Genomic DNA, 8,910 nt, shown 5'->3' on the forward strand with positions numbered 1-8,910 from the left:
AACAAATCTTAATTCAAAATGGAATAAAGATTTAAATGTAAGACTTGAAACTATAAAAATCCTAGAAGAAAATATAGGCAGTAGGATCTCAGACATTTCTCACAGCAACATTTTTTCTGATATACCTAACCAGGCAAGGGAAACAGAAGGAAAAATAAATAACCAGAGGAGAAACAAAATGGCGGCATAAGCAAATGCTTGTACTTACTGCTTCCCACAACCACATCAAAGTTACAACTAAAATATAGAACAACCATCTTTCAGAATTGCCTAAAATCTTGCTGAATGGAAGTCCTACAACTAGAGAAGTAAAGAAGCACATTGAGATTGATAAGAGGGGTGGAGGCATGGAAGAGGCCAGTCTGACAACCACATGTGGCCCTTTTTTTCTTTTCTTTTCTTTTTTAAATCAGAAGGAATAGCTTCAAGGCCTCCAGCCCAGGGTTCCAGAACTGGGAAAAGAAGTCCCTGTAACTGTGGGTTGTAAAAACCAGCCAGGATTGTGGTTGAGTGACAGAGACTGCTGGAGTCCCAGGTGTTCCTCTTAAAGGGCCTGTGCACAAACATACATGATCCTACTTCCTCGGACGTCCATCCCTCTGTGGTGACTTTGGGAGAATCTAGGAACATAGGGGAGGAACTGGACGGTCTGGCTTCAGGGCAGAAACCCAGGGTCGGCTTTCTCCCAGACAGAAGTGCTTGCAGGGATCAGCCATATCTGAATTTCCATCACTGTTCACTCTGCACTGGTGATTCCATGAGACTCCACCCCATCCAATTTGCAGCTCCACCTAAGCTGTTTGCAGTAGCTTTTCCATATAAATGGCCTGTCCTGGCTGAGGCTTCAGCCTTTGCTAAAATATCTCAAACAAGCAGCAGCTGGCATCAGATGCTTCAAACCTATAAATAAAAGCACAAGACTCATCAAGAGAAAAGCTGTTAGTTACCTACAATGGAGTGCCCATACAACTGTTCCCTGATTTCTCGACAGAAACTTTGCAGGCCAGAAGGGAGTGGCAAGAAATATTCAAAGTGATGAATAACAAGGACTTACAACCAGGATTACTCTACCCAGAAAAGCTCTCATTTAAAATTGAAGGTTAGATAAAGAGCTTCACAGACAAGAAAAAGCTAAAGGAGTTCATCACCACCAAACCAGTATTACATGAAATGTTGAAGGGTATTCTTAAGAAGAAAAAGAAGAAGGAGAAGGAGAAGGAGAAGAAAGAGAAGAAGTGATAAAAATATGAACAATAATATGACAATAAATACATATCTATCAACAATTGAACCTACAAATCAAAATAAATGAATAAGGAATCTAATGAACAAAATAAACCGATAAATAAAATAGAATCAGAGGCATTGAAATGTGAAACAGACTAATGAATCTAAGAGGGAAGGGGTCAGGGTTTGTGGGAAGAGATTAACCAAATATCTTATATGCATACTAGAGGCCCGGTGCATGACATTTGTGCACTGAGGGGAGGTGGGGGTTCCTCAGCCCAGCCTATACCCTCTTGCAGTCTGGACCTCTAAGGGGATGTCTGCCTGCAGGCTTAGGCCTGATCCCCCCACAGTCCAGGGCTTTCAGTCTGGAACCCCTCACTCCCTACCGCCCGCCTGCACTGAGGCAGAAGAGGCTCCTGCCACCGCCGCTGTGCTCTCCAGCCATGAGCCAGCTGAGCGGCGCCCCCCCTGTGGGAGCCCACTGACCACCAGGGGGCAGCTCCTCCATTGAGTGACTGCCCCCTGGTGGTCAGTGCACGTCATAGCGACCAGTCGTTCTGCCGTTTGGTCAATTTGCAGATTAGCCTTTTATTATATAGGATATATATTACCTATGAACACATACAATAGGGTTTTGAAGGCCTGGGGTGGGGCAGGAACTGGGTGGAGGGGACCAAGGGTGGGAAAATGGAGACATCTATAATACTCTTAACAATATTATAAAAAATAAATAAAAAAGAAAGAAAAAAATAAACAAATGGAACTACATCAAACTAAAAGGTTTTTGCACAGCAAAGGAAACCATTAACAAAATGAAAAGACAACCCAATGAATGGGAGAACATACTCACCAATGATATATCTGATAAGGGGTTAATATCCAAAATTCATAAAGAACTCAGACAATTCAAAACCAAATAAACAAACAATCCAATTAAAAACTGGGCAAAATACCTGAATAGACACTTTTCCAAGAGGACATACAGTAGACATAGGGAAAGATGTTCAATATCACTAATCATCAGAGAAATGCAAATTAAAACCACAATGAGATATTACCTTACACCTGTCATAATGGCTATCATCAGTCTATACTAATAATAGAGGAATATGCAAATTGTCAAGACGCCATCATGTAACGACCGTTCAGCAGGCTGCATCCTTGCCCCCTGCTCAGGCAGGTGCGAGGCCCAGGGTAGGTAGGATAGGATACAATAGGAGGAGATAAGAAAGGAGAGGGAGAGGAAGGCAGGCCTGCATGCAGACAGGCCAAGAGGAGAAACAGAAATACAGAAAGGGAACAAGAAAAAGATGCAGGAATGGAAAAGGGAAGGAAATGCGGGGCTGCACATGAGAGAGGGTGGCGACTGCGGTGGGGCGGAGCAGCTGCACCCGGTGAGGGACGGGGCGCAGGCGGTGTAGAGTGGGGATCCCCACCCAGACGTGGGAGCAGGGTGGTGGCACCTGGCACGGGCCGTTGGGATGGAGGGATGGATGGTCTGAGGCCTTATGGGCAGAGGCACTCCTGCTCTGCGGCAGCAGTGCCCGGGCCGTGTGGGTCTCGGCCACCCTTGCTGGGCCCGGTGCCCCATGCTGGGAGGGGAGGCGCAGCTTAGCTGGGGCAGAGTCGGATACTAAGGAGGGTACTGCTTTCATCCCCAAGGGCTGGACCCTAAAACACTGGCCAGGGTTAGGTTGGTGGTGCGTTAACTGTACTTTGTTGACTAGAAGTTGGGGTGTCCCGGGCAGGGAATGGGAGGAGGACAGCAGTGGGGAGGCCAGGGAAGAGGGGGTGGCGAAGGCCTGGCTGGGGCTGGGCCCTGGGCTGGGGGTTAACGCCCCCCAAACGGAAGCTTTAATATCAAAGTGCGCTCAGGCAGGGCTGGAAGCAGGTTCCAGAGAGGAAAGGGGAAGATCAGTGAACATGGCAGGGAGCAGTGGGTAATAATAGGAAGGAGGGTGGGAGGCAGGGTTCAGTCTCATAAGGGACAGGTGAATGGGGGGGCAGGGTGGGAGGAGTAAGGAGTAAAATGGGGTGAGGCCAGGAAAACAGTTAAATAAAAAGAAGAAACAGAATGTGAGAGTGAGGGGAGTTTAAAAGGAGGACTTAGTAAGAAATTTAAGTACAGGGTGATTTTTAAAAAATGTAGTCAGACATCCCCTGAGGGCCGTTGGACTGTGAAAGGGTGCAGGCTTGGCTGAGGCCCCCCCACATGTGCATAAATTTTGTGCACCAGGCCTCCAGTAAATCAATAATCAACACGTGCTGGAAAGCATGTGGAGAAAAAGAAACCTTTATGCACTGCTGGTGGGAATGCAGACCGGTGCAGCCACTGTGGGAAACAGTAAGGAGTTTCCTCAAAAAATAAAAAATGGAACTGCCATTTGACCCAGAGATTCCAAATCTGGCACTAGTTCATTATAATAAAAGGCTAATATGCAAATCAACCGAACAGTGGAATGACCGGTTGCTATGATGCGCACTGATCACCAGGGGACAGACGCTCAATGCCGGAGCTGCCCCCTGGTGGTCAGTATGCTCCCATAGGGGGAGCACCACTCAGCCAGAAGTCAGGCTCATGGCTGGCGAGCACAGTGGGAGCTTCTCCCGCCTCCCCGGCAGTATGAGATGTCCGACTGCCAGCTCTGTCAGTGGAACATCCCCCAAGGGCTCCCGGACTGCGAGAGGGCGCAGGCCGAGCTGAGGGACACCTCCCCTGCATGTACGAATATCATGCACCGGGCCTCTAGTTTCAATATAAAAACATATACAATGGAATATTATCCTCAGAAAAGATAGACATGCTGTTGATGACGATATAGATGAACCTGGAGAATGTTATGTAAAGATAAATAAACCAGTCACAAAAGGATACATACTTATATGGGGAACCTAGGTAAAACTCATAGAAGCAGAAAGTAGAATAAAGATGAAAGTGAGGAAATGTTGGTCAAATTGTTCCTTTTCAGCTAGTGAGATGAATATGTTTTGGAGATTTATGTACAGCAATGTGATGCAGTTATCAATACCCCATTGTATATTTACAATTTGCTAAGATAGTAAATCTTAAGAGTTCTAATCAGAAAAAAAGGTATTATCTGAGGTAATGGATATATTAATTAGCTTGATTGTGCTGATTATTTCAGAATATCCTATATAATAAAAGGCTAATATGCAAATAGACCAAACAACGGAACAACTTGTCAGTATGATGTGCGCTGACCAGGGGGAGCATGCAGACCATGCAGGTGTTGGCAGCAGGTGGCAGAGAATGGAACATGGTGGGTGTTGGCTGCAGCAGGATGGTGGAGCAGGTGAGTGAGGGCACCAGACCAAGGCTGGTCACCAGTCGCTGAAATCAGGGCGAGCCTCTGGTGGTTACTGAAAATTATTGGTTTCCACGCACCAAAGTCCACCCCCCGCCCCCCCAGAACTCACACCTGCTGCCAGTGCCGGCCCTGATCGCTCGGCACCATCAGTGGGTGCAAGCAGCGGCTGCCGGCCCCAATTGCCCCTGAGGGCTTCTCTAGCTCACCCTGCCCCTGAGAGGCAATTGGGGCAGCAGCCACTGCTCGCACCCACTGGCAGCACTGGCCCAAATCACTCCGCGACATCAGTGGGTGCGAGCAGGGCTGGCGCCATCAGTGCATGGGACCAGTGGAGGCAGGAGTGGGGCTGCCAGCTGACAGGGGACCGGGGGCCATGGCAGGAGAGGCTCGGCGGGGGCGCGAAGGATGGGCCAAGGTTCACCCATGTGCCCACTGCAGCCTTGCAGCCCACAGTTCCTTTTCAGGTGCATGAATTCATGCACTGGGCCCCTAATATACATATATTAAAATATCAAGTTACATACCTTAAGTATATACAAATTTTGTAGTAATACCTCAATAAAGTGGAAACAATTTCAAATGACTAAAATCTTTAGAATGTATATTCAACACATAAATAAATCTAGAATTAATAATGAAAAGATTAGTAGAAAAATTCCTACATTTTTTAAATTAAGCAATAAATTCTAAATAACTCATATCACAGAATAAATTAACAGACATATTAATATAGTATATTTTGAAACATATGAGAGTATAAATTCATACTTAAAACTTTGGGATGGAGTTAAATACTTGCTGAGGGGTAATTTTATAGCTTTAAATGCATAGTTTAGATAAGAAAGTCTGAGAAATCAATCATCAGTGTAATCATCAGAAAATGCAATAAAAATAAACAGAAAATTACACCTCCAACAGGTAGAAGAAATGTGATAAGCTTAGAAATTTTTTAAATAAAAATGAATAACATTACAGCTAATTTAAAAAAGCTGTTTTCTTTATGAAAGACTAAGATAAAAAGAAAAGACAAATTTACCAATGCCAGGAGTGAAAATTGGAACATCTTAAGTCCTACCTGAGATGCAGCTCTTATTTGAACCCATTGTACCATGCACTTCACTTTTTTAATGTTTGGTATCACAATTTTTATAAAAATGCAATCCTATCTAATAAAGAGGGAATATGCAAATTGACCATCACACCATCACAAAGATGGGGGCGCCCACAGCCACAAGATGGTGGCACTCAGTCCCCTCAGCCCAGCCAGGGGGCGGGGGGCAGTGGACGCACAGTGCAGCCAGACCCGCCCTCAGCCCCCCAGCTGCCCAGGGCCACCTAAGACTCAGGTAACCAGGGCCGGCCGAGGCTTGCGCTACTGGCAGTGGCAGCAGCAGAGGTGTGATGGGGGCGTCGCCTTCCCCTGATCGCCAGGTCGCCTCCCATCCCTGAGGGCTCCCGGACTGTGAGGGGGGCAGGCCAGGCTGAAGGAGCCCCCCCCCCCCCCCCCCCAGTGCATGTATTTTCATGCACCGGGCCTCTAGTGTTTACATAATTGTGACAAGTGAAGTCAGAGTGTAGCTATGATTTTGTTTCTTTTAAATCTTTTTATTTTACTTAGAAGTTATGAATGTCTTTATTCTTCATTTTATTAATTTTCTTTACCATCATCACTAATGCAGTTCCTCAATTGACACTTCAAGTGTATAATCTTTTGGTTTGTGGAAACATATCTAGGCATCAAAATCATTTCTTTTTTCCTTTTCAGAGACCTCTTTCATGGAACTCTCAGTGTTTTAGCTGGGCTAGCCGATCTTCAGAACAGTAGTCACTTTGGGATTTTATCACCAGCAGATTGGGAAGACATGGTTTGAGCTTTGTACTAAAATGACATGTTTGTGGGATTTCTTGAATTCTGCTTTCTTGGTTCACATCTTTGTTTTATGGAGCACATTCTCCAGTTACTTTTGAAAGGAGAGAGCACGAGAAATGAAAATCTTGCTTTAGGAAAACACTGTCCTCAGACCCTAACTTTGCCAGACAGGATTAGGAGGTACAGATTTCTGCATTGGAAATCTTTAATCAGAATTTTAGTTTTTCATTTCCCCCCTCATTTCCTGTTGCTTTTGAGAAATCTGATGCTATTAGGATTTATCTCCTGTTTGTCAACTTTTGTTAGCTACAGTGTTCTGAATACATGTGATGCAATGCTTGATGCGTGTCTTTTCCTTTTTTTCATTTTTTTTATTGATTAAGATATTACATATGTGTCCTTATCCTCCCATTGCTCTCCCACTCTCATTCATGCCCTCACCCCCCTAGTGTCTGTGTCCATTGGTTCTGCTTATAAGCATGCATACAAGTCCTTTGGTTGATCTCTCCCCCTTACCCCTTCCCTCCCCTACCTTTCCTCTGAGGTTTGAGCATCTGATCGATGTTTCTCTGTCTCTGGATCTGTTTTTGTTCATCAGTTTATGTTGTTCATTATAAACCACAAATGAGTGAGATCATGTGGTGTCTTTTCCTTTCATTGTGCTGCGTACTTGGTAGACTCAATTTTGATACTCATTATGCTGAAACCTGGAACACTGTCTCACCTGTCTCTCCCCATCTCTCCTTTTCCCTTCCCAGCACATTAAAAAAGTCTTATATCCTCTTCAGTTAAAGGGGAACAGATCTTTTGGAGCTGTTCCTTGTTTTATTACCTGCCATTTTCCGTCTTGTTTCATTTTATTCATTTGACTCTCTAAAAGTTTACATCATCTCCCACCATTTTAAAGATTATTGATATGTCACTTCTACACATTTATCCTATCTCTCTTTGTTCCTCCAATCTGCCTTCCAAATGTCAACATACTCTTCATTTATAAGCGCAACATCTTATCTCTGATACAACTTAAGTACATTTTTAAAGTTTACATTTTCTGTTTTCCCAATTATTTATTGATTGCGTGATGATTTATTTTTTGGTTTTTGGGCTTACAGCCTGTCCTACTATGTCTTGTGATCCTTGGAGGAAGGATCACAAGACATAGTATTAAGGATCACAAGACATAGATATTAAAAAGTGAAACTTTAAATACCTGATCTTGTGTGCAATGGTATAAATTGCCATCTGGGCCAGTCAGATTTTTCTGGATGAACCCTGATGTAAGAATCAGCAGTCCTTCCCTCTGAGGTTGTTTATTTCTCTAAACATAAGTCTTATACTTTATGAAGTTTATGAGTCCATGGAAAAAATGTAGAATTTAGATTCTTACTTTGTTCCTTTGTTGTCAGATGTTACCCTGATTTCACCTGTATCCAGGGATCCTTTGATCCAACCTCTCTTGAGCATAAGCCATTTTCCTTCTACTCTTACCGCAGTGTGGGACCAAAGCAGAAATTTGACTGAGAGGAGTGGAAGAGATGATTTTACAGCTTCTTTGAACAAACGGTTATCCACTCATCCTGTTTCATTCCCACCTTTACCCCTTGACTAATAGTTACCTGGTCCCCGGAAACCCTGGGAGCTCTGGCTCTACTGTTTAGGATTAGCCCTCCTGAATTTGCTTAGGATTCGTGATTTGTTTTGTTGATTAGGTAAATTGTTCCTTATCCATATGCTTTTCAGCTTTAATCGTTTTGTTTCAAAATTTTATATTCTCATTTCTATTACTTCTTAGCCATATAGTTTTGCCCTAAAAAATCTTTCTCTCTCAAGTTGGTGTTTCTAAGAGCGCATGGAGGAAAATTAAGTTTAAGTGTTCATTTTCACCTCAGCACCCCAGCAAAACTCTTATAATGATGGGATTTAAACTATTATTACAATCACTAAAGGAGCAAAATCTTTTTCAGTTCCTCAGTAAATACCAATGTCTACTAGCAACAATAAGATAGAAAAGGAACTTACTTCTCTTTCCTGATGTAGCCCCTACAGAAATAAACACAAACATGTAAGGAACTTAAAAATGTTATTATTATTTCTCCAATTCTCTCAACTGATTTAAAAAATTAGAAATGATATCAGAAATGATGATGACCAAAGTATGCAAGAGTTCCTTCTAGGTGGTTATGAAAGCATGGAATATTTGAAATTCAAAAGAGGAACTTACTGTCAGGTTTTGAAGGCACAACTGAAATAGGAAAATGAAAGCATTGATTGTCTACAAAAGATTAATTTTCCTTAATATTTCTCTAAAATAAATTTATATAATAAAAAGTTTACATGAATTATTTAGGTTTAATTTTTTATAACAAAGTACACATACTTATTTTAAAATTTATTTAATGTAAATAAAACCACCAGTTTTCTGATCCATTTCTTGATACCTCCTATTTCCTTTTTTAAAAAATATATTTTTATTGATTTCAG

The 8,910-nt window shown here is 42.9% G+C and overlaps 1 protein-coding gene across 1 annotated transcript in view; it reads right to left on the reverse strand.

Moving 5' to 3' along the window:
* Positions 1–8,665, reverse strand: part of LOC129150495 (uncharacterized) — a 109,082-nt gene extending 100,417 nt beyond the window's left edge. Inside the window, exons 1-2 of the mRNA XM_054722186.1 lie at positions 8,651–8,665; positions 8,449–8,469 (exon numbers count right to left, since the gene is read on the reverse strand). The gene's annotated coding sequence lies outside the window, so the exon portion shown is untranslated. The remainder of the gene's footprint in view (positions 1–8,448; positions 8,470–8,650) is intronic.
* Positions 8,666–8,910: the final 245 nt, after the last annotated feature.

Source organism: Eptesicus fuscus, chromosome 10 (genome assembly GCF_027574615.1).
Source record: "Eptesicus fuscus isolate TK198812 chromosome 10, DD_ASM_mEF_20220401, whole genome shotgun sequence".
Lineage (NCBI taxonomy): Eukaryota > Metazoa > Chordata > Mammalia > Chiroptera > Vespertilionidae > Eptesicus > Eptesicus fuscus.